Raw genomic sequence first — 14,161 nt, 5'->3', positions numbered from 1 at the left:
CCATTCGTACACTTATTTTGTTTCATAATTTAACAATATCTATACTATTGTAATAAAGCGTAAACACACACTTCTTTGTTGCCTAAGATCTCAGCAATTACAGCATATTTTTGAATAATTCTTTTATTTATAAAAAGCCCTACACTTACGTCACGCTTCAGGCTATATATTTTCACGCCGTTAAACTTAGGGGTAAATGTTTTGGATAAAACCCCTAATTTGGGAAAGAGACGATAAGTTGCTGCCAACATCAAGAAGCAAGATTGCCAAGGTTTGTCATGTCATGGCATTTTGACGTTTGTAATTGTTAATTTAACAAATGTAAACGAGACAAATTTTTAAAATTTTATGCGCATGAAGTCGCATGGGAACAGCTAGTTTAATTATAATATCTGATAGAATATCTTAAATAATATTTAAAATGAAAATAGTAGAAGGTACGGCGGAACTACCGTTATGTTTGCACGAAACATTTTCATACACAACTTGCATAATGAAAACAATTATAGAGTTTCCCAAGTTTAAATTTATTTGTATTTCTCTGTGGATGTTTCGAGCTTGTCGGTTAAAGGAAGTTATATTAAATGCAAACCGGGCAAATTTTAATTCTAAAGTTAAGCATGTTCGTTCATTCTGAATATTTATATGATATCAAAGCTATATTGAGATAATTAGAAAATAGAATTACAACATTCTGTAAAATTAATTATTAATTGGAAACTACAAAATGAATTATTTATTTCCTAAAGTCTAGGTAGGGCACACGGCTTAAAAACCTTTGACGGTTTAAAGTAGAGGATCACAGTTGACAAGAACTATAACTAAAATATCGCAAGGAATAACCAATTATACTATTTTTTCTACTAGAAAGTGGAACCTATAGGCAATTTCTACATTTTTACGTAAATTTTGTTAATTCAATGCAAAAAAATCAAAAAATAAATAAATAGGAACGCTATACGAACGAATAAAACTACTGAGAGAGCAGGAATGGGTCAGATTTTTCTTTTTGCTACCTCATTGGTTTCGGAGAGGTTCACTGCATACGTTCCCGCCGCTATTGTTTTAGAGCACAATGTTCCGTAATTTTTATTCTCTTTTTAATACAACAAAAAACTCAGTTTTATTTTTTGCATGAATTCTTGTGAAAATATTTAATATTGCATACCTCTATTTTTTTGTCAACCGTTATATTTTAGTTTGATATAGAATCTTGTTTTGAAGAATAGTGTCGAGGAGTTTACGGCTATTAAGTGGTGGCTAGCCCTTGGTCAATCACGATGAAGAATGCTATACTAACTATTTACTTTCTTACATACCTACCCTTAATCATAAACTTACCCTTAAACTACGCATGCACCAGAGGGCATAATATTGTAAACAAAGGGATGAAGGAGGTTATAGTTACTTACCTACTCGATGCCCGCCTCACGACTTGTGGTGAGGCATCTGCCTCAACACTGTCGATATCAAACAAGTCAAGTCAAGTTCTAACAAGTCTATAGGTGCCAGCGATGCTGCCTGCAGATGCACCCTATTGTTCCGAACGTGAAACCGAAATTCAACGCGACCCTGTTTGCTATCAAAACTGACACGCCCATTGTGTCTTTCATGATGTCGGACAAACAACGACTATCGATGACCTTTGAACTCGCACTTTTGTAACCGACCGACTCACTGGGCTGCTTGTTAATAACTATTTTTACGGCACCTCCACGCAGGTTACGCACCTGACGGAACGGAGAAGGGATTCAAATCTACCCTCCTTAGCGGCGAATAAAAATGCGATTACCCGCAATAAATGGCCGCGAAATTTAAACTATATGTTCACCATAGAGTGTGGCGAACCCGTATTATCTGTACCAAACAAAAATAATATAGAAGTTTCCACAAGAAACGTGGACAGGAAAGGTGTGACAGGTAAAACGGAAATCCATAATTTCCACCTTCAACTCGCCTACAACAGGACGCTAATTTCTTATTTTATGATTTTAAAATAATTTTTCCGTTGATTTTAAAGCCCGATAAAAACCGAACCTTCTGAATTTGTCAATTTTTTTTTATTTGCCACAGATATTTCACATTGGCCTAACCGAACAATAAAAAAAACAAATTTGTTTTTAAGCAATGAATAATAAATAACCTAAGTAAATTTTCTTTACCCTCCGTGAAAAGGTAATCTCTTGCTTCTTTAATCCGATCAATCAATCACAGACGCGACAAAATATAACACTCGACCTTCTTAAATTCAAAACCGACAGTAAAATAAAATATATGTGTAAATCTGTATGGATAGTTAAAAAAAAATTTTAAATAATTATTAATGATTGTGTCTACAAACAGCTGATAAAATATTATTTTGTATAAAGCATTACTTACTTACTTATAACTAGAATTAGATTATTCTAGTCGTCTATGCTCTTTTCTAGTCTATCCGGAGCAAAAATAAATAAGAAAATGTTTCAATACATCATCATCATCATCACCAGCTCACTATACGTCCCCACCGAGGGGCTCGGAGCCTACCCTAAAGTTAGGGTGACTAGGCCATAGTCAACCACGCTGGCCAAGTGCGGGTTGGTTGACTTCACACATATCTTTGAATTTCTTCGCCGATATGTGCAGGTTGCATCACGATGTTTTCCTTCACCGTAAGAACGTCGGGTAAATTATGTACATATGAAAATTCGAAAAATTGAAAATCACATTGGTACACGGCGGGATTCGAACCCAAGACCTGTAGATTACAAGTCAAGTGCTTAAACCACTGAGCCACCGACGCTCCCCAAATTTCAATTTTTTCTTCTTTCAACTTTCAATACAGCTCGCCCTAATCCACTAACTAGTCTTTTGTTAATATAACACCGTCCAAGACAAGAGACTGTCTGTTATTAGCCTTACTTTTCTACCTTTTTCTTATCCTCGCAAACGATAAATATAATACTTGAAGAAACAACAATAGTTTTTGTCCAGAATAAAAGTACAGATTATTGTAATTTAGTAAAAAGCTACATTCCTTCTAATCAAGTGATCACACTGACTTATAACATCAACCCATGTATAATTTTTGACATTTGGATACATTAACATGGTAATGTGCATAAAGAAAAGAAGCGGAATATATTAATATGGCAACATGACTTACCTTACACAATAATAAAACAAACATAAAAATAATTGGAAGAACACACACAGTAAGTAATAATTAGCAAATCGGGCTATTATAAGCTAAAGTAATTCCAAGGGCCTGTCCCACCAAATTGTTAATTGTCTGATAACAATCCAAAGTGTAAAATATGTCATGAAAATATCGGATTTTGTTACCTTATCTGACAGGGTCGTCATTTTTAATCTATCTGAGCCTCTATCAGCAAGTGGTGGGACAGGGCCTGAGTCATTTTCATAATATTTAAATTATTTTCGATAATCAATCATTTTCACGGAAGAAGCCAAACAAGAATATGAGTAAATTGAGGAACTGTAATAAACAGATAAAATCCCAGTCATGAGTAAGAACAAATAACAAGAAAAATCCACCAATAGTCAGTAAACTTAGTAAATACCAAGATTTCAAAGTTTAAGAGTGTTTACGAAATTCGGAAAATCTTTTCTAATTTTTTTCCTACGACCAAAATTTTCCTAATCTAAAATTCAAGTGGGGCTTCAACTAATAGACCGCACGAAGAGTGCGAACTCGACTTGGGTATGCGTCGCGACAACTTTATGTGTTGTGTTTACATAATTTCTATCTAAGTACAAAATATACTAAGCCTTGTGAATATAAAATCACTAAGAACTAATTTTAAAATAAATTAACAGAAAAATTACAATCAATTAATTCCATTTTAATGTTAAACCTAATAAAAATAAGTATCGTTATATGTAGTTAATTCAATTTTGTGTATTTATTTTGTATGGAAGAAAGCAGAAATTCTTAAAAATTACGACTGGGAAATCTTTTACTCATATTTTGGAAAAGAATTAAAATTGAATTGGTAAGGATAATATCAACATAAAAAGATAAATGATAAGTTAACACCGTTTTAAACTTTTATTTCAAACAAAATTTTTAACACGAAATAAAATGCAATGTTTTTCGTCGAGAGATAAATTTGGCGCCTGAAGAGTTTGTGTCTGTCGCATAACACAATTTCAGTATTGTTACGTGGAACCATGTACACATATTTGTGACATTAATTTTATATGTACTGTATAAATAAATTCTTTTTATTTTATACCACATCTGTATTACCACTTAGATAACCCGTATTTTTTTTCCAAATCATATGCAATTTTTAGCTCACTGTACTTAATCAAAGATAATTGTTGTTAACAATTCCCTTGAGATTAATGTTACAAACTTAACAATATTGCAGAGGTAATGCGCGCTTTTCTCTGATATACAATTTACTTAATCACAATAATGTAGACAAAGCACGGGTTACAAAGAATATTTGCTGAATCATTTCTTGTTTTTTCGAGTCACCGAGCTCATTGAGGTTTTTCATTGTAGTGCCCGCACCGTCTTTTGTTCACGATTCCTTTCAAAATGTGTAGGAACGGCTTCATGTCTATTGTTTTAGATATCGATCCCTAGATAAGTATAATTAAACGCAAAACCTTTTATTAACTGACGTAAGATTTAAGAGAAACATTATCGGTATCGAATGGCTTCTTTGACAATGTAACTAACCAATTAACCACAGTTGCGTAATCGTAAGTCGTGGAAAACAGTATTTAACAATGAAAGAAGAATAAAACTGGCTAGTTAATTTTGCTGATTTTTAAACTAAAAACGAACGTAGCATTTCACACGGAAAGCTATGTTCTATTAATGGTAGTGTCAGTTTGTTTGGCAGACAAAATGTTTAGATTTCAATTTATCTTGGCAAAGGACCTTCTGGCCGGTGCAATAGACAACTTAAATTACTTTTCAACCGCTCAATCAATCATAGAAGTGGCGAACCGTGTCAACACAGCGCACGACTCACCAGCCGACGATATGGCAAATAACTTTGATGGAAAACATAATGTCATCCCTCAATTCCAAAAATCCTTTTATTTATGCATTATACAGAAATAACGGGATAAATATAGTTTTATAAAAGACGTCCAAATAATAATGCGTTCGAAGAGACAACTGTCGTAAATCGTTACACCTTTTTTGGGATATCGTAAGAAAGGTAAATATTTTCGTCGCATCGCTATGTGCACATGTACGGAACAAACTAGCATGTAAAAGCATCTGATCACACAAACACATTCACAGATAAGTGGAATTGGAAACTTGATACCACGCCGTTTGCAAAGCTCAATGCAATGCAATTAAATTCCTTGTCTACCTTCCGACAAAATATCGACTACATTACACATTTGTGTTATATTTATGTTTCCTCGATCTTGTTACAAAATCAAGCCTATAGGTATTATTAATTGTTATTAAATATTGTAGTAATCATTTTCGATTAACTTTCCTTCAAACTTCTTGTCTTAAATGAGCAAATATGAAGCTAGTAGTTTAATACCTACTTAGTCCCATAGTGTTGACATCTTCCACTAAATTTACATTAAAGATTTCCCTTAGTTATATCACGACTCTGAGAGTCTCTTTAACTCCGTAATATTTTGCAAGAATTGTTTATTTTAAATACTTCATTTTAGAAAAATAGGTTGCATCATTAGTTTTTTTAGTACACTTTACAAATCTAAAAAGATTTTCTATAACGAATTCAAGTGAAAAACCTTATTTTATTTTTGCATTTCAATGTAAGGCTAAACTTTGTGAGTTGAAGCGGACGGGCAAATTAATGGAAGTCTAGGAAGAACGTCTGATACTTAAAGTACTTTGCTCCTTAGTTTCTGACTCACAACAGATATCTTAAGATGTAAGTTTTTTACTTGATATCAACGATATTGTCTGAATAGAAGTAATGAAAAATTATCTATTTATATTAATATTATATTATAAAGATATTTGCATGTATTTGATTAACGCAACAACTACTGCACCGATTTTAAAATTCTTTCAACATAAGAAAGGTAATTCATCTATGAGTAACATATGTACATAAGCTATATTTTGTATTATTTTATAATTTCATCCGGACGAAGTCGCGAGCAATAGCTAGTTGCCGGTCAGTTCGATTGAAAATTTTATAGTTTTTAGGTATTTCCGGAAGCCATGTTACCATTATAACTTTCATAATAATGGGCATAGCATAGGCCATAAGTCATAATAACAAAACATATTAAAAATTAGTCAATGTGGTTACATAATTTTGCTAGCACTAGCACGCGACTTTGTCTACGCTTATGCAATTCTTGATAATGTAGTTTTCTAATAGCAAAAGAATTTTTGTAATCATCCAGAAATTGTAAAATACCTCTAGATCGTCCCCTACATCTACGCCAAATTTCCTTGAGATCCATTCAGCTGTTTAGACTGCAAGCTCTACCATACGTTCATCCATTTAAACTGTCTCTAAATAATGTTTACTAACAAGTAAGTTTATAAATGTATGTTTATTATTTAAAAGAAAACATAAAAGTCGTTAGAATCAATTATTAATGCTCGCATATAGAATTTTAAAGACTGCAAATGTTTTAAAACAATAGCAGTCATATGCAGCGCGCGACATTACAGCTCAATGGGGGCGACTATAAAAATATAGCTAAACGTTCCGCTTTGTCTTCTCCCACAGTGTGTTCATGCTTTATGCTGTTTTTACTACCAGTTTTATATTTTTATATGCGAAATATTATTATAAAAGTTAACATTAAATGTTAGATAACAATTTTAACATTTGAAGAGCGTCGGCGGCTCAATGGTTTAAGCACCTACTTGTAATCGACCGGTCTTGGGTTCGAATCCCGCCATGTACCAATGTGATTTTTGATTTTTCGACTTTGCTTATATACATAATTTACCCGACGTTCTTACACTGAAGGAAAACATCGTGATGCAACCTACACATATCGGGGAAGAAATTCAAAGATATGTGTGAAGTCACACCTTAGTTAGGGTAGGCTCCGAGCCCCCTCGATGGGGACGTATGGTGAGCTGGTGATGATGAACAATTTTAATCTGTAATTTGTTATGCATTAGAAGTGGCTCTTCACAAATATTTAGTACGTAGTTCAAAATTCTTACATAATGACTGTTGTGTTCACTAAGTAATTATATTAGCAATGTTCTAATTAAAACATTTATTAAACAACTAATTTTTTATTTTGGTATTTTTAAACCAACATTTTCGGTTTATATTTTATAATAAATGGTACTAGATAAATTAAATCCTTGTTTAAAAATATTTATCTTTAAAGAACGCCACAATATAAAGTTAAAATTACAAAAGGTTTTGCGCTTTACAGCGAGAAGATTCTTGATACCTGGCCCCCAGACAATAATTACGGTGCCTCTGACGAGTCGTACTTCACAAGAAACAACAAAATTACAAGAAAATAAGCTCATTTTAGCGTAGAATCCCACTGCAGTCTGAATTATAAAAAAAAAACATACTTTTACCATTTAATATTTACCTAACACAGATATTTTTGACCGACTTCTCAAAAGAAGGAGGTACTCAATTCGTCTGTATGTTTTTTTTTAATGTGTGTTACGACATAACTCCGCCACTAGTGAACCGATTTTGATAATTCTTTTTTTATCCGAAAGGTAACGCTTGCAGGTGGGTCCTATTTTTTTGTTTGATTTTTTTCTATTAAAATTGACAAAGACTAAAAAAGCAATAATTCTTTTTGAATTATACTAACAAAATATGTATTGGTTTAAATTTTGCCTCTGATGTGAAATTAAAAAAAAAATCTTGTTATTTCATCCGTAATCGGTATCAAACGATTTGTGTAAACAACTTAATTTTCTCAGTAACTTCCTAGAATATTTTATCCTGTTATTGGCGTTCACATTTTCATTGTTATATAAGAAAACTGTTGGATAATGCAAATTTGTTTAGTTACATTTTTATTGCATTTTAAGAGTTTACTTCAAGAGCGCGAGTCTGTCGGGGGAACATAATTATGCTCAAGGGAAGTGCGCCGAGAAACTCCACACTGCAACGTAAACACTCTACATTTTTAACATAATACTCGCCTTATGGTGTTCTGTATGAGAATCTAACCTAGATAAATTTATAAAAAATAATCTTCAATCAACATCTATTACTAAATAAAAACGTAAGTTATATCGTTCCTAATTATTTTTTGATCTCTTACGAAAGTTTAAATTCCAATTGTAAAGGTAAAATAATACAAATTTGAGTATCAATTTTCGTATCAAATCTAAACTAACATTAAAATTACATAGAAAAATAATTAAACACGGTAATTGAAAAGGATTTTAAAGAAGTTGCAACCGACAAAACGCATCACCTGCTTTAAATGAGTCATAGGCGTCCGCGACAAGTCGCAGTTATATTGTCAATATCTTATTGATAAAGGAAGACATCAAAGTAAAAAAAATGTTCTCGGCCATTCCCATCATTACCTTCCGATGTATCCACCACTTAATATTATAAAATGGGAAGGAGAAATCCTAAATAACTGAGCTACGTCCGAAGTAATAAGTACCAGAATAATACGATCATACTCTGTAAAACTAATACAAACATGACTACTAATTATTTAAGCTACTGCTAATGAAACATATCCTTTTTAGCCAGGATAGTAGCAAATCCTATAAACTCGTCGATCAGTCAGGCCGGAAACAATCCGAGCGTTATTGGATTTGTTCAGCCGGCGTGTTTTGTCACAGAAATTAATCCATTCTACTCATCCCTCACACACCCTAACTATATCTATTAATGCAGATCAATTACAACCATCATATTATATTTTACAAGTTTTTGCCTGCGACTCCGTCTGCGTGGATTAAAAAAAACAAAAGTGAGTAGCCTACATGTTCTTCCAGACTATCCTCTACATCTAGGCTACTAAATCTAACAAGCATTTATGCGTCTATCTAAACTTTCGCATTTATTATATGAGTATATAGTACAGTATGAGTATGATAGAAGACAGTCATCTGGTATTCAAATGTTTTAACCAAAAAAATGCATAAACATTATTTCCAGGTATTCTGTCATCATTTTAATTGACGATGCATTGTGCTTAATAGATTTTAATTATACTAACGTAAATGAATAAAAACATTTCGTATAAATATATTACAGATACGTAAGACGAAACCTACATACGGGCCCATTAACTGACACAGTTGCGTTTTTCGCTGTAGTAGCTCGTACACTTGTCATTCAACCGCAAAAGCATTGTCGAGCCGGTTATGCAGGCTTTGCTAATTAAGTGATACCATTTCAGCTGCATTTCAAAGAAGACTTGAACTAAACTAACGTTACTCACAGTTTTTTTAAATAACGACTTAAAATTCTTAAAAATGTTACCTTTACTTCATATTAAAAACGAACTTTATTCAAATTTACAGTCAAGTTTTTGTTTAAAAAATTGATTTTAAAAGTGTCGGCGCAAATCGACGTTAAGTTTTGGTCGTTACGTTTCTATCGTATATTATATTATATATCTATTATATTTTCCATCCTTGTACTAGAAAACATAGATTGACAAGAAATAAAAACAAACAATTGCTGTCAATAAAAGTTTTTTTTTAATATTACCATAAAAATTATCTTTTTAACTTGATTGTTACAGTCGACAATTTAAAAAAAAATTTAACCTGACTGTAATTGTATGTTCAATGAGGTTCTCGTTTTATGAAGATTTGAATCAAAGCAAGACAAATAACGAACTTATAATAATTATAGGTACAATGTTAATTAATAAGAAAAACGAAGGGTATGTTCTTGTTAAACTACGTGACAAATTGGGTGCAAAGTTCACAAAAAGAAAACATAACATACAAGAAACATAAAAGTTCGAATAGAGTTGAGAACAGTCGCGTACAATAGCCAATACGTGAGGGACGGCACAATGGAAATAGCGATTCATTTGTGCAAGGAGGAAAACGATTAAGAATTTCTTTTACAATTTCGAACCATCAAATTGTACATTAATTCTTTACTTGTCTCGAATTTATCTTACATGTTTAGTTTATAACAAATCAAGAAAAATCACTTTAACTTCACTGTGACCATCATTTTAGTCTAGCAAAATTAGTCAAAACGCTTGATGCTCTGCTGTTTGAAAGGGCAATGAACCCCCAAAACGTTTTGCTTAGAGTTATCCGATCTAAGATTTAATCCTAATCATGGCATTGACATGAATATTTTATCATTATATTTCAAGACAAAATGTAAACAGAAAGTGATTTTTTTGGTAACAGAATTATTCCTATCCAATATAAAAACCCACTTTAAAAATAACACAAGGAAGAGCAATATTAAGGTTGGTGAAATATTCAGTTGTAAAATGAATACAAGGAATTAAAAGAGTGAAAACGTTCTAAAACAATAGTAGTCACGTCCAGTGCACGACATTAACGCTCAATGGCGCCGACGATAAAAAAAAACAGCTAAACGTTTCGTTTTGTATTTTCACAGAGCTTCCACAAGTTTTTTAACATTTTTCGTGTCCAGTTTTATAATCGCTTAGTGAAAATTTCATCAACCTATTCTTACTGAAACGATTAATTTAAAACCAATTGAAAATGAACATCGTAAATCAATATTTTAACATATCATAAGGGTAACTAAAAAAATAACAAAAAAATATATATATATAACACATTATTTAATTTCTTTAAATAACTACTAATGTAATATTAATTATAAAAAAAAATATTTTTTAGTTCTGAATAATGTTTAACACGCAAATGTTAAATTCATATATTCATTAAAACAACGAATAACTTCATACCATCCAAACTTAATCTAGAACTTTGTTAGAAACTAAAACCTACAAATTAAAACAAAACACTCCGTATAGACAGTCGATGTAGTCGTTTCATTGTACCTATCGATGTATTACTAATGAAGATATTTTACAAACACTGTAGTTCGTTTAAAACAAATAAATAAAATTAACGTATATTTACATTTTTCCTATACTAAAAAAAAAATTATTAAGATTTATTTTTATATCAATGTATGAAAACTCGGTTATATTAACTACTAAATATGATTAAGCTAAATAAAAAAAAACTACGAGTAGAAGAATTGTATTTTATATATTAGAGTATATTTATATAAAAGCTACGAGGTATCGTTTGACTGAATAAACTTATACCAACTTACGTAAATCCTGTAAATTATACGTGATCAGTCAACCCGGAAACGATTCGGGCGTTATTAAATCCGTTCATGGTGTTTGTTTTGTTTCTAATTTATTCTGATATTCATATAAAGTGTATTTACTAGGGTATATTGGTGTAAAAATATATAATAAATTACACATAGCAACCATAAGCGTATGTGCCATACAAAAGGGGCGCGGGTCCCACGGCACAACCTACCCTTAGACTACATATGCACCAAAAGGAATAATATGGTAAGCAGACAATGGTGGATATTATGGTACTTACCAGCTCGATTCCCGAATCACCGCCTGGTCAATCGAGTCAAGTCTAGATGCGCCGGCGATGCTGCCTCCAGATAACCGTGTACATAGTAAATGTTCCAAACGCGAAACCGTAATTCACAACGACCCCGTCCGCTAACAAAAATGACACGCCCGTTGTGTCCTTGATGACCTTTGATCTCGCACCTTAACCGACCGATCCGCTTGACTGCTTGCACTCGACTCTTTTTCCCGCACACCTCTTCGCAGGCCCCGCGCTTTGGAGGAATTCGAATCTACCCACTAGTGCGGCAGAATAAAAATTCTCCTGATTACCCGCATTAACCCGAGCCGCTAAATTTAAACTATATGTTCGCCACTGAATGTGACAAACTCGTATGATATGTACCGATTATTGTAACATAACAAGAATTAGAATAATGTTATTTCTTCTTTTATCAGCGATAGTCCGAAGCTTGCGCATAATTAATACAAGCGTACTTATCTTGAAATATTTGACAAAAATTGAACGGCTTTGCAACAGATACACATAATTTGTAACATGTGTAACAAACTGTAATAATTTCATTTCATACCTTTCAGATTATTTCTATATTTATGTTATGATAGTCAATGCCGGTATTTTATTTATTTAACCACGTAGACTAGAAGTGAACTATCATTTAGCTACCTGTAAACTTACAATATATAGAGTAAACAAAACATCACAGAACCGTGAACCAATGTGATACAGTGAAGTACAGCGAATATCGCATATTCACAATCATTAAAACACTCGAGATCAATACTAGTACCTACGTGAACTGAGATTTCAAGTGGGGCCAAGCGATCTATGCCTACGTTCGAACGTTATTTGCTTCAAGTGATTGTTTGATTTTTAAAAATGACTATTACTCGTATACTTACGTTAATAACAAACCTGTCCTTGTAGTCGTAGTCTGCAATCATTTTCACTAAATTGGCGATTCCTTTTACAAAAAATTATAAAAATGATGTGTTCATGCCAAATTAATTTACATAATTTATCTAAAGGCTTATTATTATTATTAATATATGTATCGTAACGTCTTAATTCAAAACAATATTGTCTTTTCCTTGGAAACCTATAATGCACATATTCATGTTTCACACCCTTAACATTCAACCTGATGGGACTTCTACGCATTGAACTATGTGTGACGGCTTTTTACCTTACTTTCTATATTATTCGATTTACAGGAAGCAAGTGTTAAGCACCTTCTAACTTAAGAATGTAAATACAAGCATTATCAGCAATATTTTATTTAAATCACCGCAATCCTTTGACTTTGATATATGATAAGGCGATTTAGCTCTGGTGCAGTGTTCAAAGAGGAACTTCGCCTGATATATTGGCACTACCGTAATGTGTGGTTGATAAGGTAAAGCCAAAATATCTTCCACAAATTGTAACAGCCCGAACTAATTTCTAATGTTGAATTATGCAATCGTTATATTGAGTTTAAAATACTGAATTTTTTTGTGGATATTTAATGTACAGAAACAATACATATGATAAGACAAATGCACTTATTATTAATCTATGTCCACGAAATGAGAATGAAGGCCAGTCCCACCAAATTGTAAATTGTCTGATAATAATCAAACGTGTAAAATATGTGATGGAGATATCGGATTTTGTTACCTGACAGTGATGTTATTTTTAAGCTATCTGAGCGTCTATCAGCCAGTGGTGGGACAGGCCCTAATTAATTAATTTAATGAACTGTAACACTAAACCCTTGACCCTAGTCGAGATTGTAATACTGTACACATTCATCTATTTGTACATATATATGTTTGATAAAGTACAACGCTACATATAAGGTACATCTCCCTTAAAGCCCCCTTTACGATACCCAAGGGATAGTACGATATGATACATTTCCTTACACTGTCGCCATACATTTTCGTCATGGCGCTCGTTATTTCGTAATGCTTACCTTATGTTGAGACAAATATTGCTCCTAAATATTCAGTGACATGGTACTTGTACATATATCGAGACTTTATTCACTATACGTGACACATAACACATGGCAAATATATACTTAAGTATAATTCAACAACATTTAAGTATTTTTGTATAAAAGGGTTGAAACAAACATAAAATATTAGCTTAGCTTATGAAATATATGAAAAACAGTTCCAATCATATTACATATAACTCTTTTTTTTTTCATAAAATGAAATCTCGGACTTCAACCGTACTCCGCAGAATACATAATGAATACTCACTAATGTGAAAGGTCAGACGTTGGTCGCATCGTAAATAAGTAATTATGCGATAATTGACACTTGTTTTGTACAAGTATAACTCCAGTTTGCAGAATATTTCAACGGTTAGAATAAAAGTTTCAATTATTGCCTCGATTTTTAATTAAATGTGTTACGAGGACTGTTAATCGTTAAGTGCTTAACATGTTTTTCATATGGCTTTGTTCACTGTTGTCTATTTAAGGTGTAATGAATAATTTCATGAAAAAAAATTGTGCTATTGTTTACAGGATGAATGAAAAACTGGCGCTTAGTCATAACATGGCCTGTCAAAAGGTATGTTGTTATAGTGTTAAAATAGTATGCTTTACTTCATCATTATACTTTTCCGTTTATTAATCTTCCTATATATATATATATA

This window comes from Papilio polytes, unplaced genomic scaffold (genome assembly GCF_000836215.1).
Source record: "Papilio polytes unplaced genomic scaffold, Ppol_1.0 DF824047.1, whole genome shotgun sequence".
Lineage (NCBI taxonomy): Eukaryota > Metazoa > Arthropoda > Insecta > Lepidoptera > Papilionidae > Papilio > Papilio polytes.
This window is presented reverse-complemented; position numbering follows the sequence as displayed.